Source organism: Canis lupus, chromosome 17, assembly GCF_003254725.2.
Source record: "Canis lupus dingo isolate Sandy chromosome 17, ASM325472v2, whole genome shotgun sequence".
Lineage (NCBI taxonomy): Eukaryota > Metazoa > Chordata > Mammalia > Carnivora > Canidae > Canis > Canis lupus.
In genome coordinates this window covers 4,390,487-4,417,866 of record NC_064259.1, presented here as the reverse complement: position 1 = coordinate 4,417,866, position 27,380 = coordinate 4,390,487, and positions in this window count along the sequence as shown.

Sequence of the window (27,380 nt, the reverse complement as noted above, 5' to 3'; positions counted from 1 at the left end):
AATACAGTCAAAAGTTCAATGAGATACAGTGAGAGTAGAAAGGCAAGCGGCTGCCTTTCAAGGGCCTTGGACCCTCTTATTTGCATTCATCACTGTCAGGACCTAGGTGCCAGGTTGGTTTTCCTAAATGAAAGCAATAATCGGTTAGCATTATATAAGATGTGAACATTTAAAACATATTTAAATTCTCCTAATCTCACAGCTATGTAAATATTTATCTCCAAGGAGGTTTTAAAAATGATTTCGTTAGGAGTGGTTCTCTGCTAGCCTGCCCAGTTTGAACAGATGTTTGAAAAGCCAACTCCAGTGAAAAGTAGGCTTTGCAACTCTATCACGGGAGCTCTGAGGCCACTCAGGTCCGCAAGATGCTGCCTTTGGATGATCATGATACTAAAACAGGAAAGGAAAGGCACCCTCGATGGGCTGAGGTCATTTGCCTGAAGATTTTTTTTTTTTTTTTTTTTGCCTGAAGACCTTTGATGGAGAGTTTGGAGCTGCATTATCTGCCCCACGGCCCTGGACAGTGTTTGGCCCAGGCCTCCCTTGGCCAACCTCCTGAGGGCTTCCTGCATCCTTCACGGAGCCAAATTAGCTGGCGTCATTGGTCTAATATATGAACCTTAAAACACAGATCTTCAATTTTCAGTCATTTGAGAAGGAAATAAACCAGGCTCCTTGAGTGTTTGGTGGTAAGAAGGTGGCACAGAACATGGTCTCCAGGGGTGCCCGTTGGCTTGCTCCATCCTGCTCCTGATCCATGGCTGGACCTCTTAGCGCAGAAATCGAAGGCTCCCGACTACAAAGATGTCTTTAAGGGAGTGATTTCCTTTAAAAGAAGATAAATAGCTTCAAAATACAGTTTGCATGTGAATAAACTTGTAAAGTACATTAGCCTATATTACAAAGTTGGATTGGGGCATCCCCGTTTCAGGGAGTAAAATTTTAACATGTGTTCAGGGATGATAAGAAGGGTGCCTTTGGGCTGATTTCTCTCTGTACATAAATTGCGGGATAGTCAGGTATTGACATGTAGATCAACGACAGAGCCAGCAGGCCAGGGCTGTTTGATGACTTTGCTCTTGCCTGAGCTTCCAGAACAAATAAAAACAAATAGACACATTTGTGAATCTAGAGTTTCTTTTGCTCCCTTGTTATGTGTGTATTTTTTTTTTTACACAGATAATAACATGAGAATATGGGAATTCTGGAACTCTTTTCATTTTATAGTGCATTTTATGCAGTAGTAACCATAATAATGGTCTGCCATTTGGTTAGTGATGTGAACTAATTAACAAAATTGCCCATGAGGTCGCTGGTGTAATGTCTTAAATTTTATTTATCAATTTTGGAGGAAAATATCTAAACTGTTACAACAGTAGGGGTCTGGGGTAAAAAAAAAAAGAACTATTATAATAGCATTGACTCTTCCTTAAATGTGCGTCCCTCTGTCTCTACCTCGCCTCACCACATTAACTCAAGCAACAGTCTCTACTGGACAATGTCTTCTCATATTAATGCTTGTGGAGATGAGCATCTCTTCTTTGCTGGAATAGTTGTCACTGTTAAAATTTATTTGGTACCATGTGAGACGCGGAATTTTTCCTCTAATTGGACACGCGTTTGTGGACAGCATAATGTATTCACGAGCTGTCTGCAGTGGACATCTGGCGTCTTCCTCGGCCCAGCATCCCTTCCCGTCTTTTCCTGGAAAGAGTACCTTCTTCCCTGGGGAAGCAGCACCTCCTCCGCTCCACGGTCATCCAGGACGGGCCACTCCTTGGGCTCTGTTCTCCAGGCCTGAACACAAGGAGGGCAGAGCCCCGGGGACGCAATCCTGTGACTTCCATACATAGACTCGGGAGACAGATGACCTGTCTATTCCAGACTCAGGAGGCTGAGATGATGAACACCTGCATCTTTCTGAGGTCAGATGTCATGGTCCCCTGACACCCAGAGGAAGGCTGTGGACATTCAAAGGAAATAATGTCATTCCATGAAGGAACCAAAGCTGAGAGACACACAGATTTCGAACAATTTCAGGATTTGAGCCTCTGGACTCTATGACGTCGTCACCAACCCTAAACTTCTCACTTAAGGGGAGAGGAGGAATTGCCCTTTGTGCTGAAGTGAGTTTGAATCGTGCCAGGCATGTGGTATTGAAGGAGCAAGGAATAATACTGTCCCACCGTATGATTTCTCTTTGTGTTTATAGTATTTATGAAACGAGTTATATCAAGTCATTAGTTCTAAGCGCATTATGGAAATTTCTGGACACCACTAAAAGGAATCGATAACGACGTTCCCTCATCCTCTCTCTTTCCATATCCTGTTCCTTCTTCTCATGATGAGGACTAAAAGATTATCCTCTATTAAAAAAGAAACAACAAACCCCAGGGATGCCTGGGTGGCTCAGTGGTTGAGCATCCACCTTTGGATCAGGGTGTGATCCCGGGGTCCTGCGATCGAGTCCCACGTCGGGTTCACTGCAGGGAGCCTGCTTCTCCCTCTGCCTCTCTCTCTATGTGTGTGTGTGTCTTATAAATAAATAAATAAATAAATAAATAAATAAATAAATAAATCTTAAAAAAAAAAAAAGAAAAAACAAACCCCAAATGGAGTCATTTGTCTCCACGAAAGCAAAGCAAGACCTGATTACTATTTCAGCCTCTCTCAGACACGTGACCTTTTATTTTATTTTTTAATCTGTGATTTTGTTTTTAATGATCTTAGGCCTTATCACATGATTTCCAAATACATGCTGATGATACATTTCCTCTACCTTAATGCTTCCAAGGAGCTGGCAAAAAAGCACCCTTACCAATTTTACGTATCTGTTAAGTCTACAGTTGTGTTTTTTTTTTTTTTTTTTTTTTTTTTTTTTTTTTTTTACAGTTGTGTTTTTGGATAGCTGTTTAGAAGACAACGCTGAATGGAAGTTAGTCTGACTTAGGAAAGAATTCACAAGCTGGGTTGGCTGCTATGTGTTGTCACATTGAATTTTATAAGCACCTGAACTTAACGGTCATCTATCAAATGTGAGAAGTGGAAAATATTCTTTATTTGATATTATACATACACTACACTACAATGCCTTTTGATAAGCAAAAGGCAACATTTTAAGTGCAGGAAATTTTGATTAAATTGGCCTAGTTAAGGGGAGCCTGGGTGGCTCAGTCAGTTAAGCGTCTGCCTTTGGCTCAGGTCATGATCCCGGGGTCCTGGGATCCAGCTCAGCATCCGGCTCCCTGGTCAGTGGGGGGTCTGCTTCTCCCTCTCCCTCTGCTTCCCCCTGCTTGTGTTCCCTCTCTCTCTGTCAAATAAATAAAATAATCTCTTGAAAAATTGGCATTATGTCAAGATGTTCCCAGAACACAGGTCCACTGCACTCACCCACAAGTTCCTGGAGGGAACTTAACACACAAGGGAGTAGAGGAAGGCAGTAACACTTTATTATTCACTAGCTCACCGGAACTAAACGTTCGTACAGGAGCAGAGAAAACTGGGCTGGACATTGTGGAAAATTTTATTTTCCTTTCATTTATTTAAAAAACACACATTTTTGTAGCCCAAAAAATGGGACGTTCACTGCTAGGAGGTTGTTGCTGTGCTAAGTTTAGAATGGAGCATTTTTACCATAAATACTGTAAAATATAGGCTTTTGGAAGTGTCACCTCAATTGTCTTTCTGTTCAAATGTAATGTGTTTCCTTTATGGCTTGCATTTGTTACATTCACAAAGGTGTTCAGAATGCTTATGAGGCTGTATGCTTGTTAAACTGATCGAATCACACTTCGTGTCTGTGCCTTCATTCTGTAGAACTTATATCGAGAGAGAGACACACAGACACATACACATACATACACACAGAATTGCATGAGACCTGGGGGTTATTTACATCTTTTGTGGTCTTGATGTGTATTTTTACTCCTTCACTGTTATTGCTATTCCCCCTGCAATCCAACCTAAGAGAAGATTCCTGCCATCTACTCACTATCTCAGATGTCTGAAAAAGTTAAGCACTGTCTATGCTTATGGAACGCTCACAAGCAGAATATAGAGAGGACCTCAGAGGAACTAACTCTCCTAAATGAGGATCAAGGTGCCAAATCCCTCCTACTGTGATCCTGATAAGGAATGTGGGGAGGGTCCCAAGACCAGGGGAATACTAGGAAGTGTCGCATGGGGCAGGGAGGAGATTCTTGGACATGATGGATGCTCTGTTTTGGACAAATATTCCCACCTTTGAAGAAGGAATGGAGCTTCCCATCACCTGCCTGCTGAGCTGCTCTTCAGCATCATGAGGTTAAGGGTATCTTGCAAGTCTGGCCCCAGATGGGCCCTGGCCTCCCAGAGTTGCCCTTCAGTCTAGATACAGTGACTCTAGCTCGGGGCCAGGAAGTAGAATAAGAACTTTCTTTTTTATCGTCAGTGATAAAACCAAACTCACTCACGGACATTGAAAGAATTGGACACAGTCAATGATTCAGAAGAGAAGGAGATTTACAAGGAGATTCTGAAAAGACTTTGAGCTAAGAAGTTATTCCCAACTCAAGATACTGTTCATGGTATAGTGGACACAGCTCCAAAGCTGAGTGCAAGAGCCCTGGAACTCTCAAAACTTAGCTGCCTCACTTTGATGATTTTTGTTCTTTCTAGGCTCTAATTTTTTCAGAGTTCAGATTGCCTTTGGTGTCCTTTTCCTTCTCTGAAAGCGCTTCTCCTCCTGCTTTGCCATTCCTTCCTCCTTTCCCCATTCCTAAAGGGTGAAGTCGTTCCGCTTGGCCCTGTAGCTTCCTCTCTACCCTTTCTTTCTGAGGATCTCGTGCAAGTCTGCAGCTCTAACTGGAATGATGGACACCCTGCATGGAAGGCTCCCAGGTTTATATCTCTAGAAGTCCCCTTGAACTCCAGGCTTCTACCTCCACCTCCCCTTGAGATTCTACGGTCACCAGGCAGCCAATTTCTCAGGCTCCAGACTTGGCCGTTATCCTTAGAGCTTCTCTTTTTTTCACCATTATCTTTAGTCCAAAACCAAGTTCTGCTGGTCTACCAGCAAAATGAATCACAGGTTAAAAACATATCCCCGTCTCTATTCCCGGCATCCTAGTCAAGCTGCTATCACCTCTTGTCCAATGACTGCATAGTAACTGGTGTTCCTGTTCTCACTGTTTCCATTCTTCTTCTCTTCCCATACTCTGGACCCTACCTTCAGGAACATAGTAAATGAAATAATCTGATCTCAAGTACAGGGAAGTGTATAATATCAATTCTATCCATATCCTCCACTGGCTTCCCAGTGCAATCAGAATAAAAGCTAAATATTTCTTCATGCTCTGTGGACTCTGCCTTCTGCCTCCTTGGCTACCTTCTGCCTCCTTCTTGGCCTCCTGCACAGCCTCCTGGTTGCTCTACAGGATATACTTGTTGGCATCCAGGCCTTTAGAGGAAAGGTTCATCTGGTCCAACAAGCTCTGCATCTACTTTTTCTTTCGAGCCTCAGATCTTAAATATCTATTGCCAGGAGAACTCTGTTGACCACCGTCTCTAGGGTAGTCGGTCCCTGCCCCCACTTGTTAGGCTTTCATTTATTTATTTGTCAACACAAGAGATTATCTTCTTGATTTATTTTTGTATTAGTGGATTATCTGTTTCCCCATAAAAAAATATAAAATCTGTCAGCACAGAATCCACGTCTGTCTCATTCACTGTGATGAACCCTGCCTGGTAGAAGGCTTTAAAATGCCCAGATGAATGAATGAATGAATGAATGGACTGAGGAATCAATGGGTAGAATGGGAGAGTTGGGTGATCTCTGGGAAACCTACAGAGTGCTCGTAACACATGTGCATGCAGAGCTGCCATTTCTTCATTAAAGAGGGAAGCTGTGCCTGTAGTACAGTTTTTCCTTTCACGCTGCTGGTGTGGCAGATCTAGATAGGGACGCTTCAGTGCCACGACGTCTGTGGACAGATTGGAGGGGGCTTAGAGAAGAATACGGGATGAAGGGACCAAAGAGATTGATTTATGAGCTGAATTAAACATGCGGAATGCATCCAGCTTGCCTAGAGCACTGCAAAACATGGGCAGGAAATACTGTATAAAATTTGGAACATGTACAGAGGTAGGACAGAGATGAATTATTTAGCTTTGTGCACACATTTGTAATTAGGAGACGGAGGCTGACTGGAGCCTTGACTGTTAGATCCGAGGAATTGGCCTCCCAGGACTGTCCTGGTGGTCCTTTTATTGATGGACAGAAAAAGCTACCAAAGGAAAACATGGAAATTAGGGATTGCTACTTCCAGCATTTTCTAATGAGGTCAATACTCTGAAAGTCTTTGAAAGAGGAGAACATTCTGGAAAAGTGTCATCACTTTTTATGTTTTCTCAAATTCCTTATCAATCACGTGGCTCAAACTCAAGTTTATATGAACCTCAAATTCAGCATAGGTGGTCGCAGATTCAGATAAAGTAGTTCTTCAGGGGACGAAGTGGGGATGGTAGCTTCTCCCACTATTATATCTCCTATTGCTAATTTAACAAATTACTACACATTTAGCAGCTTCAACAACACAAATGCATTATCTTAAATTCTGTAGGGTAGAAATATGGCACCAGTTTCACTGGCTAAAATCAGTGGGTCAGCAGGCTGCATTCCTTTCTGGAGCTCTAGAAGGGAATTCCTTTCCTTGCCTGTGGTAGCTGGGTTCCTGGGTTCCTGGTCTGGTGGCCCTTTTTCCATCTTCAAAGCCAACAACAATGAGCTCTCCATTCCTTCCTTCAGTGGCCACCTCTCCCTCTAACTTCTGCTTTCTGCCTCTTCTGCTGTTAAGGACCCTTGTGATTACGGTGGGTTCATCTGGAGAATCCAAGATAAATCTCCCTTTTACTGGTCAGTTGATTTGCACTTTGATTGCACCTGCGACTGTCACTCTGCTTTGACGTATTAAGTAACACATTCTGGAGATTGAGACGTGGCATCTTTGCTGATGGGGGGGGGTACATTATTTTGCTGAACACACCTAGGGAGTCTGTGGAGATGCTGCGGGTGGTGTTGAGGCAGAAGGAGGTCCCTCCTGAGCTTCATGATTCTGGTTTGGAGCGGTGGGGCTTCCCTGGTGACTGGCTTCACTTTTAAACCCATGCTGAGTCCATATTAGTTCTATATGCCAGCTGGGATGCTCAAGATTTTGCACACATCATATTACTTTATTATATACACACACACCCAAAACAAAAACAAACAAAATATACACAAAAAAACAAACTATAGGGCAGTTGGTATCAGTCAGGATCCCAGGGAGAAACAAAGGCATGCTTAAATCAGGAGTGTTTGTTTGTTTAATTATTTATTTACTTATTTAAGATTTTTATTTATTTATTCATGAGTGACAGAGAGAGAGAGGCAGAGGCACAGGCAGAGGGAGAAGCAGGATCCCTGCGGGGGGCCTGATGTGGGACTCGATCCCAGGACTCCAGGATCATGCCCTGGGCTGAAGGCAGGTGCTTCACCACTCAGCCACCCAGGCATCTCAGGAATATTTATTTTTGAAGGGACCAATCATACCTCTGCTGTTGGGTGTAAGTTTGCAGGTCTAGAAGCTGCTGAGCTGTCACTACCCAAAAGGATGAGACTAAGGACAGATTGTTGGACATCATGAGGAAAGAAAATCATGACACTGGCTGCTGAGAGTCTTCCAGGGACTGTCTGTGGAGGGTCACATCTGGATGAAACCTTATCGGTGTGTCACACCAGCAGTGTGAAAGGAAAAAGTGTACTAAATACTCAGCCATCACCATCCTCTCTTTCTCTAACCTGCCAAGTCCTACTGGAATCCAGGGACAGGACAGCCTGGGATGCACAGCAGAGCGATTACCTGAGGGGACACGGAAGAACAGACAGGAGGCATCAACATACATAGTTCAGAGATGAGGAAAGCAAGAGGCAAGACATTGTGCTCATGTTCAATAACTGGTGAGTTTTGCTGCTGGGTCAGAACCCAAGCTTTGAATTCCAGAGCTTTACATGCTATGGTATATCTAATTAATCATGGCATGTGTCCCCTTAGCCAACTATCGTAACATAGAGGACACAGAGAGGTTGTGTGAAGAGCCACTCCCCTGTGGCCAATAGGAGGATGCCGATCGAAAGCCAATAATCAGGGCGCTGAATGAAGAGAGAGTGTGTGAGAGAAGTCACTTCTGGTGGAATGACAATATTTGAAAAATAGGTGGTGACAAAGAGAGGCAAAGGGTGAATGGAATGTTCGCACCCTGAATGTGGTGGCCACAGCCAAGGACAAAAAAATGGTGGTGAGAAAGGAAATCAGTCCCATAGCCTTGTGGGGCAGCCGCTACCCCAGGTATTGGTGGATGCACTTTGTTGATGCTCTGAGCCCTCGTGTTCATGACAAAGGACAAAAGACAAAGGATGCAAGTGGGTTAGCCCTGAAGAAGGGACTCCTTTCCCTAAAACAGACCCTAGCCCAGGCCTTGACTTGGATCCTGAGCAACTCCTGTGTGGAGGTACAAAACACATCCGAATTCAACTGGTAGCCACTTAGAAATTGCTTGTGATGGTTTGGGATTCTAACATATTTACATTTCCTTGAACAGATTTAAAGCTGCCCCCGAAACCTCCTCCAACTACACACAATGTTAATAAAATTATACCCCGACTACCAGTTAAAGATGGGTTTTGATGGAAAAGCTCTAAGTAACGCTCCATAATGGCGTAATTCATTGTGACATTTTCTGCTGTGATTTGTCTGGGTATCTTGACCTCTAGCTCCTGGATCTTAGCTTCCACCTTGGTAAAATCAGAACTTGATTTTTAATTTTGAAAAACCTTGTGCTTTTGCTATGGATGTAAAATAAAAATAAAAAATGCCAACATTACATATCTGCAAGGCAGCATTAAAACTTTGTGGGGAAAAAAAAAACAAAACTTTGTGGGGGTGCTCTTCTTCTTCAGCGCGTATTCTGTGACGAAAAGAAAATGTCACACTCCTACAGCAACAATAATCTTTTTGCGTATTTTATTGTGTCCTTGAGCCTGCTTGTTTAGATTGAAAGTGTTTCTAATAAGCTGTGTTTGATATGAATATTTGAAAGGATCAATCCAGCTTATCTTCTGCATTAAAGTTCTGTATATGTGCTCTCCTTTCTACTACACAAGGCAATTTAAGCCTTTTTCTTGGAGTAATCAATAAAATGAAATTTAAAAAAGGAGAAAAAGAATTACAAAGACTTCTTTGTTCAGCTACTCTAGGCAGATGACTTTTCTTATATAAAGAGAAAATTCCTGGAAGTGGATTTCATTCATTAATTTCAAACAGCAAATACATGTAATTTTTTTAAAGAAAAAAAAAATGTTACTCACCTAAACCAACAACACTGAAGCATGGGGTTATTCATAAGACCATAAATCTAGTTATTCCAATGAGCATCACAAAACATAATATAAGGTGTTACTGCTGCTCACGTTATAAAAAGGTGTGCACACGAGCATGCATACATATTGTCTGAGACTCTGCCCTGCATGACATCTGTTTCATTTCTAAAAGAACACGTTTAATGTATCTTCAGACTTCAAAAGAATAAAATGCAAAACTGGATTATATTTCAAGGTGAAAGTCCTCAGTTGACTAAAGATGCTTCCATTTTTGTTGCAGCGGTGGTTTTGCTGTTTTTTTTTTTTTTTTTGTAAACTTTTTTTCCATCACAAGCTGATGCATGGATATATTTATAGTTCAGTTTCATTTAACTATGTTCATTTGTACTGATCTGTGGCAGATTTATACGATCATAGATTCTTGGTGTCACTGTTGTATTATTTATATTTCTATAAATTAAGGCCATTATTATCAAAGATGGCCCCTGACAATAGGATGCAGTAGTTGGAAATAGCATTTAATATTTCCTTAGCCCTGACGAATTCTCTATGGATTGCATTCTGATGCAGACTAAGAAATCATTGTCTTTGCTGGAAAAAAGGAGGTCTTGAATAATAATAATAATAATAAGTCACTAATGAAAGACAAAAATTTCAGGACTATTTGTAGACACTGGTTTTTAATCTTCCTAATGATAGCCCTGACGATAAATAGATGAGAGAGATAATACATGGCTGATAACACCAACAAACCAGGCTCCTCTCCCTCCCCATTGCATGCGATTAGCCTCTAGGACGGATTCACATCATGCATTTTAAATCTTCCTTTTATCTCTGTGTTGGAGGATGATGTCTCCACCAAGCCATTTTTAAGCAAGAGTTTTATGACAGATGGGGCAGATGAGAACCTTTCTCTCCCTGGCACCAATAAAACAATCAAAGTTAATTGGTGACTTCAGCATAAAACAGTTTATTTGTGACTGTAGAATATTGAAAATTAATAGTCAGATGTAGAGGATGGGGGTAGAAAAGATGACAGAAAAATGGTTGCATCAGATTGCTTTATAAAAATCTCTTTATAGAACCAACCTGGTTGTACAAGCTGGACACAGCAGGGAGGGGGTCCTGGTTTGTCCCATCCTGGCCGTGTGACCCCTTGGTCCAGTTATCCAATCTCATCGAGCCTTGATTCTTCTGTCTGTGAAACTGGAATGCATATGTCACAGGATTTGAGGGGCTTAAATGAAATAAATTAAATTAATATAGATTAATTTAAGATTTCTAAAAGATATAAACTTGCCAGTTGTCTGTCCAGTGTATGGAAATATAATGAGCATCTATTATGGGAAAGCTAGAATGTTCGACAGTTGGATTACCAGCCTAGAACTGGCACTGTGTGCTGTCTGTCGGTAATGCGATCCTATATCAGGAAAGGAATCTCTACATTACCTGCATTTTTTTCCCCGTTCAGATTAAGCTACTTGAGCATTAATAGTCGGCAGCACTCTCTGGTATAAATGTTGAAAATATCTCAACTTCATAAATAAGGAAAAAAACCCCTAATTTTAGGCATTTGGTGTTATTAGAGTGCCACAAACCATTAAGTGAATTTTTAAAAAAATATTTTGTTTATTTATTCATGAGAGATACAGAGAGAGAGAGAGAAGCAGAGACACAGGCAGAGGAAGAAGCAGGCCCCACGCAGGGAGGACTTGATCCCGCATCTCCAGGACCAGGCCCTGGGCTGAAGGTGGCGCTAAACCGCTGAGCCACACCGGCTGCCCCCCATTAAGTGAATTTAAGCATAAAACAACACATGCAGAAGATGCGTCAAGCCACTCTGAGTTGATGAAGTGAAGGCCAGTCATAGCGCAGGTGCCAGTGGCTGAAGGAGACGGTGCGCAGGAAGGAAGTACCCGGGGTTTGGCATTAGGTATGACTGTCTCAGTCCCAGTTCTACCTTCACCTGAAAGGTAGCTGGCTTTCTCAAGCCTTGGTCTCCTAATTCACAAAACGGGATCAGATACCTGCTGATGGCTGTGTAAGAGCTGTATGGGAGCAAATCCATGAGACACCGGGTGTTGAGGCAGCTCTGTGATGGTGCCCAGTCTCTGAGGCTTCTCCTTTCATGACAGTGCAGCTCAAGGAGACCCTTGGAGTTCCAGAAGACTGGGAAGGAAATGCGGATGCACAGCAAAGGAAATGGGCCAGGCCTAAGGGAAGCCCAGGGCCACCAGAGTGTGGTCCACATCTCAACTTCACCCACTCGTGGATGTGGTCTCAGACATGTGTCATCTCAAGGATGTCCCTGAGCTTAGCTTGAGAGGCAACTTGAGTGGGTCTCAGAGAGTTTTAGACTCTCACTTGGTTATTAGAGAGACTGGAATCTGTGTTGAAACATTCATATTGTGGAAACCTGACCCACCCATCGAGACTGGGAACTCCTTGTTTTGAAACCAAAGGTGTGGGAGTCCCTCAGGTGTCACCACATCTCCTGGCAACTTCCATCAACTGTAGGACCTGCCTATACTTGGCTGCAGTTGAGCTGCACGTGGTGATCTCATTCAGTGAACCCGCGTTTGAGGAATGAAAATATCTTGGGAAATATTCCCTATGATTATTTCTTTTTCATCTTTAACTATAAAGTTTATTTTAACCTTATGTTCTTCACAGTTCAGAACTTCCTTCTGTCTTAGGTTGAGGATGAAGGGCTGCCGGAGTTTAACCCGCTGGGGCGCACACTGGGATCTGGAGATTAGTCGAAAGTGGCAGAGTGGCAGGTCTTGCATTTAAGGGTAAGCTTTAGAAGGGTAGATAAATCAGAAGTTAAAAGGAAAACCATATATATTATTTTAATAATTTCATCCCGCTGTATATGGCTAATCATTGTATAACGTTTCTGCATGAGAATTGATCCTTCGAAGCTGGTGTGGAATTTGCATTAACGTTATGCTCAGGGCCTCACGCATCCTATGGTTTAACTGGAAATGCATGAGCTCATTGGCTTGCGTTTAGTGAGGGCTTGGGGGCAAACCATCTGGCTTGCACCTAACTTGGTTAAAAATATGATCTTGCAAAAACTGCAAGCTATTCCATGTCAGGCCACCTAAGGAGATCCAGCATACGGTGTTGGGCTGATCCTGGGGAAGCAAACCTAATTGCCACACCTCTACTCTACACCCTTGATTGCTCAGGATGTCTGACATGGCTGATCTTGTTCTCGGCAGGCATCCTGCTCTTTGGAAGCAGGCTCTGGACCCCTTTCCACCCCGGGGCCGTCCACAGAGGGTACTGTGGCTCTCCTCTTGTACCTGTCCTGCTCTCCATCCTCTGCTGTCCCTTTCTGATTCAGGATGCTGGTCTCTGCAGCTCCTGCTCTGACCACTGTCTGTCAGTACCTCATCTTTCCAGGATCTGAAACTCAGCTTGATCACTTGGCTCCAGCATCATCCTTGGATTAATTAAGAGATTAAGGGCCCCTAATCTTTCAGTTCCCGAGACTTGGGCCTCCCTCACCCGCAAAGGGTGGCAGATGGTAGAAAGTACACGTGGAGCAGGGAATATGTGAATGGATGTTATCTGTCCTTTACTAAGTCACCCCTCAACACGGTCGCCATCACCATCCATGTTGGCTTTCAGAGACTGTAATTCATAAGCTTTGCAGCTATGCTCACCTTCGAGGTTTTCATTCCTGGTTTGGCATCCATTTCCATCAAGAAAGCCATTCAGGAAGATGGAAAGGAAAAGAGATGTTGATAATATCACAAATCTATGCAGTTCCCATCTCTGTTTATAAATTTGTTCACAATACCTTATCTACTGTTTTCTTTGGTTAGCTTGGGAGTTACAAACTGAGGAAAAAACCTTAACAAAATTGTGACTTTAAATTAATAATGCATGTGGAAGCATGGATCACACATTTTTTTGCACATGATTTAAGTACTTCATTTTTGAATTGCATCTTTTTATTTAATAGTTTTTTTGAAAAGATAGATCTAACATTTTTAATCATTTTTAAAATTTTAATTCAATTAGCTGACATACAGTACATGATTAGTTTCAGATGTAGTTTTCAATAATTCATCAGTTGTGTATAACACCCAGTGCTCATCACATCACGTGCCCTCCTTGATTTAATAGTTTTCTTAAGAGGGAAAAGACCAAATAAAACAGAAGAACTCTCCCCTTAGGAGAAATATGCCATGTAAGATGTTCCGTGAGTGGCCTGGGAGCTAACCGGGTTGGAGGAACCCTGCCTGGTCCATGGTGGGCACCCGTCCAGAGAGAGGGCACGCAGAGATCAGTGAATGCGCTGAAGTCATGTATTGTGGGAATGCAACCCCGCACCCCAGGGACCAATAGCTTAGCTTTCACTGGGATTTCAGAGCAAACTGTGACCCTCAAAGGTTAAAAACCAGTGATCTAAAATGGGCCTTGCAGATGGGGACTCTGGGACTCAAAAGCATTAAGGCACAGTGGTGAGTTAGCATCACAGTAGGTGTCTTCATGCGGTAAACCCTGGGACCCGGCCTCTACTGGCCAAGGTGTGGCATCGAGAGTAATGCCCTGTGTCTCCGTGCTAGCTGGGGAATGTTGGGCAGAGTCACGAAAGCCTGGTCTCACATAGGAACAATGACGCCCCCATGAGAGAGCTGTCCTGAGGATCAAAAAATATGTGATGTGTGAAAACCAACCATTGAGCTTCTAAGTCTTGAGGGAAGATTTATGAATCGTTTGGTGGTTTTCAAACTCCATTTAGGTGCAAGAAAACTGGAGGCCAAAGGCCGCATAACAAGACCCCTACCTTCTAACTGTTGCAACCAGCGCCCAGCTCTTCCTGTTGCTTAATTGGCTTCCCTCTCCCGAGGAGCTGGTATCGCTCACTTCATTAGGGAGAGCGGAGAAAGGATTCTGCACACTAACACTCTTTAACATGTGTTTTTTGTCCTTATCTTATTGACTCAACCTGCAGATATATCTGCCAGAAATGTCCAATTGCTCCTTTGTCTGAAGAAGATTTTATATTGATCTTAATCTAATTAGCTGGTTTGAACTATGGTTTGTGTCAGGATTCCTGTCTTGATCTAATTAGCTACTGTAGTGGAAGCAGCGTGGATCTGAAATCATAATTGCTGGTGTGCGGAAGGCTCCCCTGTCAGGGTCTGTGTGCTGGATGGAGACATTTCTAAACATTGCAAACCACTGACAGCTTAAGTCTGTCTGCTAAATTGACTCCAAATTCTTCTAGAAATGTCACTGGACTCCAAGTCAGAAACATCCATGAGCTCAAACCTTGGCTTCTTGTTTTCTAGCTATGTGACCTTAGGCAGGTTAGTTAATCTCTTTAAATCTCATTTTCCTTATCTGCAAAATAGGCACGGCTCTGAGGATTAAGAGACCAGAGAGCTAGCTAGGTAGCTGTGTACAGATACAGCACTAGCTTCAGGACCTGGCTCACGGGAGGGCAAACCTGCCAGCTTTTCCTCCTTGCACATCTTCCTGCAAGTCTATCTGAGACCTTTCTCCCCTCTGCATGATTTCCTACTGAGACATAGAGGCTTCCTTCCTCTATCCTTCCTCTCCCTCCCTCCCTCCCTCCATCCCTCCCTCCCTCCCTCCCTCTCTCCCTCCCTCTCTCCCTCCCTCCCTTCTTCAGGGTTTCAACTGCACACAGGATTCCCTGAAACATACTCACCAAACTTGATCAGAGAAAGACAAACAGGGTTGGGCGTGTGGTAACACTTAGGAGTAGGGTTGAAATGGCTGGGGTGCCAACCTGAACAAAGAAGAAGCAAAACCAGGGGATTGTCTAAAGCTCAGAATTTGAAGAAGCAGTAGAGAACATAAGGCTAACTATGGGTGAACAAGTGTATCTCAACCAGTAGAGCCAATGTAAGTGGGATCTGTGGTGAGTGACACAAAGCAGGTCAAGGGTAGGGACTCCCAGCATCTTCCCCCAGGGACATCAGTCAACCTGTGGAGAATTTTAGTGACTTGTAACTTTATGGATCACAAAACTATTCCTTATTCATTATTACACACAGTGAGCATTTTGACTAAATTCATTTCCTTTTTCCTGTCCTACTGTTCTGCCCTGGACTGTAGAGCCTTCTAGTTAATTAATGGTTAGTGGTGCTCTTTGAAATTCAGATTGGCTTTCCTACAGGTCGCTGCTATGGAAATATACAAAGCTTTCTCTTTTTCTTCTTTCTTTCTTTCTTTACTTCTTTCTTTCTTGCCCCCCACCCCCCACCCCATGCTGATTTATCATCAGGTCTTGAAAATAGCAGGTTGGCATTTATTTTCTAGCTTCAAAGATTGGTTTTGAACTGTGGTTTGCTTTTCCATGGAATCCTGAAGGTTTTGCACATGTGAGAAGCAACACCATATTATTGTAGAACTGCAGTTTTGAATTTTAGCAAGTTCTGCTAACAGAGCCCATAGCTACTAGCTAGTCATGAGGGCTCCTGCATTCAGAAGGCCTGCTCTTCTCCTCCCATGGATGGAGGAGGCTATTAATGACATTAATTTTGAGGAAATGTAAATGTTATTGCCTAAGATCATAATTAGGACAAATGTTACTAGCAGTTTCACTAACCACTCCCATCCTCACTCTAAGATGAAGAACATCTTTGGTGTAGTTGAATATTATGAGGTATAATCAATGCCTAACAACACACTCAGAGATATATACATTGACATTTTAAAAAATGGTAACCATTTTGCACACTTCAACTCATTTCCAAAATCTTCACATCTGGAAAAGTTGTAGAACTAAAATAAAAAATGAAGTAAAAAAGCAAGAAAAGAAAAACACAGGTGTTCCATCATGCAGATGAGTCTTCTTTTCAGTGGTCAGTGTTATTTCTGTTATGCCTCCATGTCTCCTGTATGGCTCATAGGACACTTTCTGAAAGCCTTAATACTGCAAAGTTAGTAGGGAGGGAAATTTTTGAGAGGGCAGCACCGTTCACTTGCACCATCTGCACGCACTGGCAATCACCACCATTAATATCCTTCTCCACGTTAATACATTGTCTCCGGGACGTTGGAGACACATGAACACATCAGAACCCAGGGGCCATCGAATTAGGGAGGAGATTAGGTCAAGATGGTGAAAGTTCACGTGGCCAGACTCCCTTCCACTCCACACCTTTTGAACTGACAAGTGTGGTACTTAAAAAAGAACCTGTTAGCATGAGTAAATTGGAAAGAATGGTCATTGATTTGGGATTGCATGCAAGTTCGAAGAACCCTAGAAACCAGGAAAGAGAGGAGACTGGATTTACAGAGAAACAGAGGCAGCAAGACCCAGTCTAGGCACATGCTCCAGCGCTCAGTGTAAGCTCCTAGAAGGCTGACTACTTTTTCCTGCGCGTGTCCCTTCTTTGTTTCTGAGCCCCATGCCTCGTACCTTCTGTGAGGCACTGCTCTGGGCCCTTCTTTACCATTTGTGCAAAGCTGGCTGAACACCTGCCTCAGTCCCCTCTTCCTGGATACTAAGTCTATAACCCTGCTGCTCATCCTAGGTCTAAAAGGGACTAGTCGTGAGTCTGTACTTCCTAATATTTACTAACCTTCATTTCCCTGGATTGGCTGTTGGAACTTTGTGTAGGAGATGTCATTTGGAATCCAAAAGCCAATAAGGAAGAGCGATACCGAGCACCTGCAGTGGCGGCATTAATCTTACTTTACAACAGATATTATCATAAGCTTCCCCGTTTTGCAAATGAGCTGATCTGGCCCTTTGAGCTTTGGAAAACGTGCTGCTGGCTGTTCATTATCTGCACTTTTCCAGCCTGTGCCACGTGGCTGGCAATGTGCTGACTGGACACAAAGTTTCTGCAGACCGTTGAAGCCTGTTCTGCTCCTAAATGTAAAGCCTAGAAGTCCCATAGATGCTTCGTTATCAGTGTAGCCCCCACACCAGCACCCCCGGGCTCCCCCCAGGCCTGCCCTTCTTTCTGTCCTGCAATGCAGGCTGCAGGGCACTGTGGCCTGGCTGCCAATTAGCTATCATCCAACCTTCTCTTCAACCAGTCTCCAAACTCTTGCTCCAGCCTTTGATGACACCCCTTCCTCCTTTCCCATCCATCACGGTCTTGGATCAGACCATCTGAGAAATTGTTAACTATTTTCTTGACTTTCTCCTTGTCCCTTGCGTGAGTCCCCCAAACAACATCCAGGGTAATCTTTCTAAAATGCACATTGGCTTAGAATCATTCAGTGGCCCCCTCATGCCCTCAGAATCAAGTCTCTAGCTTGGGCCCATTCGCTGCAGTAGCCTATGTCAAGCTTTGTACTTGAGTGAATATTAAATCATGGTTTCCAACACGCACACTGGTGCATGCACATGCACACACACACACAATTTCACAGCCCTCTACCTGGCATGTTGTTTCCTTTATCTGGATTTCCCACCACCTCCCCCTGACTGTGTTAATATTCAGAGTCTGTTTTCTCCTTTGAGACTCAAATAAGTTGTTTTCTCCTCCAGGAAGCCTTCCCTGAGCCCAGGAGGGCAGACAGTCCCTGGTTGGAGTTTCCATAGCACCTTGCTTATTTATTAATGTCACGCTTGCCATTTTATAAGTGAATTATTTGTTGATACATTTGCATGCTGTGGTTCGTCATGAGCTCTTCACAGGCCAGGTCGTATTTCAGATATTTTGGAATTTCCGGAACCTATCATAGTACCTGCATGGGAGACACTAAATACTTTACTGACTTGAAGTAACTTTTTTTTTTTTTTTTTTAACAACTCTCCTGCCTGGAGGCATCTTGTTTTATGATGATTGAAGTTACAAAATGAATAAAATTTCTTGCAGGGAATGTTGCACTTGACTTTCACAGAATCCCATAAAATAGAATGAGCGGTTTCCTGAGAATCCAGTAGCAAACATGGGGATGTGAGATCCAACCTGTGCCGCACTCTGGCCCACGTCCTTGACCTCTGCTCTCAGTAATACTTAGGATATAACCATACGAGGTCACTTCTCTTTGTGTAGGGAGGAAACTGAGACACAACCTTGCCCCAGGCCACCGAATGTGTGTGCGCCAATGCCGGTGTAACCCGCAGGTGCCTCGATGCTCTCCATGCCCTTTGCTTCCCCAATGCTTGCGTTTGACTCCATTTCCCTCTTGTGCTGTGTGTTTAAGTAAAGTTATTAACAAGATCATGTGCAGGACCAAAGCCAGGAAGTCTGATTAAGTCTATGTTACTGTGTGAGTAATAAGCTAAATGAGAGATGTGTAAGAACAGATAAAAAGCCAGCCAGCAAGGGAAAAACATATCTTTTGACTCCAAACCCACAGGATCATTTCCCAAGGAATGGGGAAGCTAGCTCATCGATAGGATGTCGGCTCTTCCTGCTGATGAATTCCTACCGTAGGCAATAAATAATCTTTCCAGGACACTCTGATAATACGTGAAGCATGTGGCATGTCATTATGCATATTGCCACTAGACTCCAAATGCTGGGATGGAAAGTGATGTGTAATTCCATTAATCAGGGTTTTGCTGGTGTCTGTGCTCTGGTGTCATTTATTATTTGAGTTGGGCTAGAACTCATGAAAAGAAATCTTTCCCATAATCAAAAAAGCACTGAATTGAAGGCCAAGCTGTGCATAGAACTATATCAGAAATATAAGGGAAGAGTTGAGTGAAAGAATATGATCTTTAGTTGAGAAATTGTTCAGGGTAGGAATCACTAATGCAGGTGACCCTATAGAGAACTTACCGAGACAGAACACGTGTCCCAAATATCTAACACATTAGGTAGTGATCACGGATTCACTAAATACCTCCAAGAGGCCACGTCCCGGATACTGGGGAACATCCTGCAAATGTTTCACACAGACATGTAAAGGGCAACTGTAGGAGTGTCTACACAGAGATTGTGGGGGTGTCTACACGGCAGTCCCCTTGCTGCCCCTGCACATGTCAGGCAGAGAGCATGTGTATTCATTCTTAAGATGCAGGATATAGCCTATGATGCCCTCTTTTCAGAGTATGAAAATGAAGCTCTAGCAGTAGTTAAATTATTTGCCAAAGGCACAAGGAGGTGAGTTTTGGAGCCATCTTGAGAAATCATGGCTTATGTCTCATCTCATAGTAGCTTGTTGACTTTGCCAGGCTGCCTTCAACTTAGAATATACTGCTCAGAGGCAGTTGGAGGAGCATGTCTCTGTGGATACAAAGAGGTTTTTAAATTGTGGAGGAAGCGCACGGCACATGTATGAGCTATGGAAACTTCACAGAGCGCCCCCACCCCCGCACTTCCACATGGGAGTGGCACTTCCCTAGTGTCCATTTGGAGTTTGAGGGATGGCCATTCTGGAGCACCAGGAGATTCCACTCTTCTCAAGGCATGTGGGCCACGGGCACCACTCAAGGCATCCCTCCAGGAGCTTGGGGAGCCCCAGACACCAACTCAAGGGAATGCGAGGTGAAAGAAGCAGCATTGTAGCCAGATGTGGGGAAACACATGAAAAGACTCTGGCCTCTAAACGTTAGATTGTAACTATGGCCATGTTCTCAAGAGTGTGAGGCAGGAAATATGTGGAGAGTGCCTCCAGCCAGAAGCTGGGGGAAACTAGGGCTCGTTTCTGAACCCACCAATCCCCTTACCCCTACCCTTGTGTAGCCTTACGTAGGAGGGCTACACAAGAGGGCTCCATCCACCCTTTCCGGTAATTGCTTCATGATCCTCGGGGAAAGAATTAAACCTCAAAAAGGCACCTGGAAAAGAAAAAAGTGATGGTACAAGGATAACGATAGATTAAACATACATTTGAAAACAAGGGAACGCATACTATTTGTTCAAAAGGACTAAGGGAAGTATGCCATGGAAGGGTCATATTTGTTCAAGGAGTAAGCTATGACCATTTCTTCCTTCCTTCCTTCCTTCCTTCCTTCCTTCCTTCCTTCCTTCCTTCCTTCCTTCCTTCCTTCCTTCCTTTCTTTCTTTCTTTCTTTCTTTCTTTCTTTCTTTCTTTCTTTCTTTCCCTTTCTTTCTTTCTTTCTTTCTTTCTTTCTTTCTTTTCTTCTTTCTTTCTTCTTCTTTTTTTTTTTTTTTTGTAAGCTTCATCTTTATCCTTTAAAGTATGTGGCACAAAAGTCTCTTGATTCTGAAGCTTTGATTTTCCCATCAATCACTATTGGTAATAGACTAGGATTTTTGTTTTTGCTTTTGTTTTGTTTTACATACTTCTGTGCGACTCTTAAAATCTGAATGCTCTTAGAGAAAACTATAGAAAGCAGGTATCTTATGAGTGCCTGGAGGGGCAACAACATAAACTTTGGCTATTTATTAAAGCATGATTTTGAGGTGCTTGGATGGCTCAATTAGTTAAGTGTCCGACTCTTGGTTTCTGCTCAGGTCATGATCTCAGGGTCTTGAGATGGAGCCCCCTGGGAGGCTCTACGCTCAGCAGGGAGTCTGCTTGGGATTCTTTCTCTCTCTCTGCTCTTCCCCATGCTCAGCTGCTTGCTCCTCTCTCTTTCTCTCAAATAAATAAATAAATAAATAAATAAATAAATAAATAAATCTAAAAAAAGATTTTATTTGTACTGATACAATAGTAGAATTTTGGGTTAAAATATGTGTATATAAATATGTACTTAAGTGTATAATTCTATGTATGGACACACATGCATGTATGCACATACATTATTCATATCCATATATACATATGTGTGTAAATATATATGTGTTCTGTGTTTATTTTAGAAATACCTGTGTTTTTTAAAATTAATATTTCCAATAAATACTTCCTTAATATTATTTAAAAAATTTAAGACCACTTTAATAACTTCATACTATTACCTGTTTTTATTCCTGTCACCTCATGTTTTTATTGTTTTTTTTTAATTTTTATTTATTGGAGTTCAATTTGCCAACATATAGCATAACACCCAGTGCTCATCCCACCAAGGGCCCCCCTCAGTCCCCATCACCCAGTCACCCCAACCCCCTGCCCACTTCCCCTTCCACTACTCCTTGTCCATTTCCCAGAGTTAGGTGTCTCTCAAGTTTTGTCACCCTCACTGATATTTTCACTCCTTTCCCTTTATTCCCTTTCACTAATTTTTATATTCCCCAAATGAATGAGACCATATAATGATTGTCCTTCTCCGATTGACTTACTTCACTCAGCATAATACCCTCCAGTTCCATCCACATTGAAGCACATGGTGGGTATTTGTCATTTCTAATGGCTGAGGAATATTCCATTGTATACATAGACCACAGCTTCTCTATCCATCATCTTTCGATGGACACCGAGGCTCCTTCCACAGTTTGGCTATTGTGGACATTGCTGCTAGAAACATCGGGATGCAGGTGTCCTGGCGTTTCACTGCATCAGTATCTTTGGGGTAAATCCCCAGCAGTGCAATTGCTGGGTCGTAGGGCAGGTCTATTTTTAACTGTTTGAGGAACCTCCACACAGTTTTCCAGAGTGGCTGCACCAGTTCACATTCCCACCAACAGTGCAAGAGGGTTCCCCTTTCTCCACATCCTCTCCAACATTTGTTGTTTCCTGTCTTGTTAACTGTCTCCATTCTCACTGGTGTGAGGTGGGATCCCATTGTGGTTTTGATTTGTATTTCCCTGATGGCCAGTGATGCGGAGCATTTTCTCATGTGCTTGTTGGCCACATCTATGTCTTCCTCTGTGAGATTTCTGTTCATGTCTTTTGCCCATTTTATGATTGGATTGTTTGTTTCTTGGGTGTTGAGTTTAATAAGTTCTTTATAGATCTTGGATACTAGCCCTTTACCTGATAGGTCATTTGCAAATATCTTCTCCCATTCTGTAGGTTGTCTTTTAGTTTTGTTGACTGTTTCTTGTGCTGTGCAGAAGCTTCTTAGCTTGATGAAGTCCCAATAATTCATTTTATTTTATGCTGGTTTTTAAAAATTACTTATTTATTTGACTGGGAGAGAGAGCACAAACAGAGGGAACAGCAGGTAGAGGGAGAGGGAGAAGCAGATTCCCTGCTGATCAGGGAGCCCCACATGGGGTTCTCTCAGATTCCTGAGATCATGACCTGAGCCAAAGGCAGACACTTAATGAACTGAACCACTGAGATGCCCCTGTTTTACACTAATTTTTATGCATTTTTATTATTTCTTCTATTTTATCTTTGCTGAATAAACTACATTTTGCTTGCTTTATCTTATTTTATAATTGAGAAGTTTTCAATAGCATTTGATATGCTACTGGTAGAATTATATTTAACTTTCTCAAAAAGATTATAAAGCTTTATTTCTGTTGTTAGTAAAGTTCAAAATAAAGTTTTCTCTCTGATTCCCTAGCGATGAGATGGGGAACTGGGTGCTTCCTCCTACCACTTGTAAGTTATACTAATACAGTCTTGTGTTTTGAACTCATGTGAGTACTATTAACCATATATTTTACAAGAATAAATTCTGGACAACTGCAGTTACTTTTATGACCAGATCCAAAACTCTTAGGTTTGTATTTAACAGTTTTCAGTGTCCATAGGAATTTTCATCGTTTTGTTTTTCCATTCATAAGTCCTTAATTTGTGTACTTATCTTGTGAATGAGGCATGTCTTTAAGTAATTTTAAAGAACAGTGTAGTACGAGTTGCTTGAGCTCTGGCATAGCACAGCATGTTCTCCTGTTGCCTGGGTACATGGTCTTCATTGGACATAATTAACTCGAATATTCAAAGATGACAAGTTTGGACCAGTAGGCCATCAAGACAGAGGCAAGAATGTCTACAGAGTTAAAGAGGTGGCAAAGAAGGATGGCAAGAGGCTGGTGTGAAGGAATCACCTCAGGGCCACAGGCAGGAACACTCTTCTCTGAAAACAGAGTTGTTCATGGCCATCTTTCACTTAGGGAGAACAGATTTGGATTTTAGTCTTTTCATTTATTTTCCTTTAATTCCTTTTTTTCTTTTCCTCTATGGATTTTATATTTTTAAATATTTTATTTATTTATTCATGAGACACACACAGAGAGAGAGAGAGAGAGAGAGAGAGAGAGAGAGAGAGACAGAGACACAGGCAGAGGGAGAAGCAGGCTCCATGCAGGGAGCCTGACATGGGACTTGATCCCTTGTCTCCAGGATCACGCCCTGGGCCAAAGGCGGCACTAAACCGCTGAGCCACCCGGGCTGCCCGTCTATGGATTTTATAGTATATGTGTATGTATATAAGTAGTATATGTCTAATTTATTTTATATATATATATATATATATATATATATATACATATACATGTATTGGATATACATGTTCAAAAAGATTTTTAAATATTGACGACAGCAATTTTTAGAAATCCTGTTGCAAAGGATGGAGCTCAGGAGCAAGGATGCCATGACAAGCCCACGTATGGAGTGTACACTCCACAGGTCTCAGGAAAATGAGGTAGTCAGGGAGCAAGGGCAGAGATAGGGAGGTGTACTGGGAGGCCTTCAGAGGAAAGGGAACAGGTTCTCGTGATTTTCTGGACAGGAGCTGATCTACAGCTGGTCATTCCTGATGCAACATTTCAAAGAGAGTTAAGTATGTAATCATTAAAAATAAAACAAGGGCAGCCTGCGGGGACCACCGGGCACCTTCCAAAGCTGTTCCCCCAGCAACTCTCACACAAGCCTGAGTGCATCTTCCTCTCACTTTGTGGGGTGACCTCATTCTCAAAAGAGTTTCCAGAGACCTGGCCAAGAGCATGGTGACGAAGGCAAGTGCAGCCACGAATTATCTGAAGTTTGAGGGAGCCACATAAAGGGCCACAAACCAGCTTGGACTGCTAAGGTGACTCACTCTGCTCCAGGTACCCACTGTACCCTTTCTGGAGCAAACCTCTAGCCCTCCTGGTAGGATGTTCTTTCCATGGCCACTGAGGCTGAGCCTATACACTGCAATGGCTTCCACCCTGTGGCCTTTGAAATCTCACTGCAAGGAGCTCATCCAGCCACTCTGTGCCATGCCTTGTCCAGCTGCCATGGTGACAGCTACTGTACCTCAGCTCACTCACTTTGGGATGATAACACAGGTTCTTTCCTTAGAGTTAAGTGCCGTTCCCCAGTTCTGCTAGTAAAGGCACAGATTGGTTTAAAGCTTTTGTAAAGATGGAAGTAGCAGTATTACTTTGCTAAGGTTGACATAATAAAATACCACAGATTAGGTGCCTTAAACACTAAAAATGCATTTCCTTGCAGCTCTGGAGACCAGAAGTCCAAGATCTATGGGTGGATAGCAGTGGTTTCTCCTAATATCTCTCTCTGTGGCTTGCAGATGGCTGCCTTCCTGCTATGTCCTCACATGGTCTTCCTTCTGTGTCTGTTTGCCCTCATCTCCTTATGAGGACACCAGTCAGATTAGATTAAGACCCATCCCGGGATCTCTGGGTGACGCAGCGGTTTAGCGCCTGCCTTTGGCCCAGGGAGCGATCCTGGAGACCCGGGATCAAATCCCATGTTGGGCTCCCGGTGCATGGAGCCTGCTTCTCCCTCTGCCTATGTCTCTGCCTCTCTCTCTCTCTCTCTCTGTTTGACTATCATAAATAAATAAAAATAATAAAAAAAAGACCCATTCCAAAGACCTCATTTTACACTGAGGGCTAAGGTTTTGATATATCAACACGTAGGGACACAATGACAGCAGCTATTTAAAGTTTTAAATAACAGCAGCTATTTAAAGTTTTAAATGTATTCTTAACTTTTGACCAGGAAGCTTACTTCTGGAAATTCACTTTATGGATAAATCTAAAATGTAGATAAAGCTTTAGCCACAAAGATATTAATAGAAATATTATTTATTCCCTGTAATGGAATGTTCACTAGCATTCTAGTGGAGCAGCCCATCTTGAGAAAATAGTTTTAGGAGTTCATTCCTTCAGAAGGGAAAGATGAGAGAGGCAAGATGGTGCAGAATGTTGGGAAGAGCAGTGTGGCACGGAGACAGCCACGGGGAAGCAGATGGAGTTCCAGCAGCTCTGCAAGTGCAGATTTTGAATAAACAGAGAACATTCTAGAGAAGTTATTTAGGAAGTCATGCTGTGCAATGTCCTATATAAATCTGCTGCTATACTCTTAAAGAAACCCTCCATAACAATCCATGTTATTTTTTGAGATTTTGGTCAAGGGATTGAGAATTTTAGCATGTGATTGTCAGCTGAGATTTATCATAAGGTTCTTCAGCCTTTTAAAATTTACAATACTAATGTGGACAGACAAAAAAATCAAAATGCCCAACACATGCCACCATTAAAAATAGTTTATTATAGAACATATATTTTAAAAATTTATTAAAAATGATGTATAGAAACTTCCAGTTTCTGGTTCCACACGTAAAGAGCTTGGAAGTTACTACTTTGTCCCAACAGCAAATAAAGTTTGAACAGATTGAAAAATCAACAACTCTTGAATCCATGAGAAATGGGAGCACACAGAGCAAAGTGCTCCCTCCACCACTGGCGAGATGGACAAATGAATGCAGGGAATCATGGGAATCATGGTTTACTGGAGCCAACACTCAGGAACAGAAGACATGATGACAACGAGTGTAAGGTAAAATAACCTGGACTGTGATTGACAAACTTGTGGAGGCTCAGAGTGAACGACTCTGAGAGTTAAAAACTCTGTGTGTGTGGGGGGGGGGACCCAATTGAGTGAATGTGGGGGGGGGCACAATTTATGAGACTTACCTCTAGGAGCTTGGCAAGATTCTCACACTAAACGTTGGAGAAAAATCTTTCAGTCTTTCAGCAGAAAAACGGGAGGAGGTACTCTTCCGAAGTATGCCAGAGCATTCAGTTCTTCCTAACAAGGCCAACCTCCAGGGGAAATGAGTTAACTGTACCTAAACCTGTTGGAGGATTCTTGGAGCCTAACTGACCTGAGGAAGGGAAACACCCAACTCCAGCCCCTCCTAGCCATCTTATCTCACCTAAAGCGGGAAAGAAAACTGAGAAACATTTGTGACATTTACATTGCAAAGACAAAGGGTTGATTGAAAAGTGAAATACTTCTATCCTCCTATTGGAATGGCCAAGACCCAGAACACTGACACCACCAAATGCCGGTGAGGGTGTGGGGCACCAGGAAATCTTGTATGTCACCATTGGGAATGCAGAATGGCACACTCATTCTGAAAGAGAATTTCAGTCTTTTTTTTTTTTTTTAAACAAAAATAGACATACTCTGGGATCCCTGGTTTAGTGGTTTAGCTTCTGCCTTCGGCCCAGGGCCTGATCCTGGAGTCCCGGGATCAAGTTCCACATCGGGCTTCTGCATGGAGCCTGCTTTTCCCTCTGCCTGTGTCTCTGCCTCTCTCTCTCTCTCTCTCTCTCATGAATAAATAAATAAAATCTTTTAAAAAAATAGACATACTCTTGCTTTATGATCTAGCAATCATGCTCTTTGGCATTTACCCAAAGGAGCTGAAAAGTTCGATTCACACAAAAACCTGCACATGGATGTTTATAGAAGCTTTATTCATAATTGCCAAAACTTGGAAGGAACCAAAATGTCCTTCAGTAGGTGAATAGAGATATTAATTGTGGTCCATCCAGACAACGGAATATTATTTAGCAGTAAATAGAAATGAGCTATCAAGCCATGAAAAGACATGGAGGATCCTTAAATGAATTTAATGTTACTAAGTGAAAGAAGCCAACCTGAAGGGCATATGATTCCAACTATATAACATCCTTGGAGAAGCAGAAACAAGAAATAGAGATAAACAAGGGTCAGGTGTTCTTGAAGGGCATTTGGAGAGATAAACAGGCCAAGTACAGAGGATTTTTAGGGAAGCAAACATTTTCTTTGATATTATAATGGTGGATACATACCATTGTACGTTTGCCAAGACCTATAAAATGTACAATACCAAGAGTGAACCTTCAGGGACACCACAGAGTTTAGGTAATGATGATGTGACAGTGGAGATCCATCCTCGGTAAGCAAAGTATCATCCTGGTGAATAATGTTGACAGTGAGGGAAAGA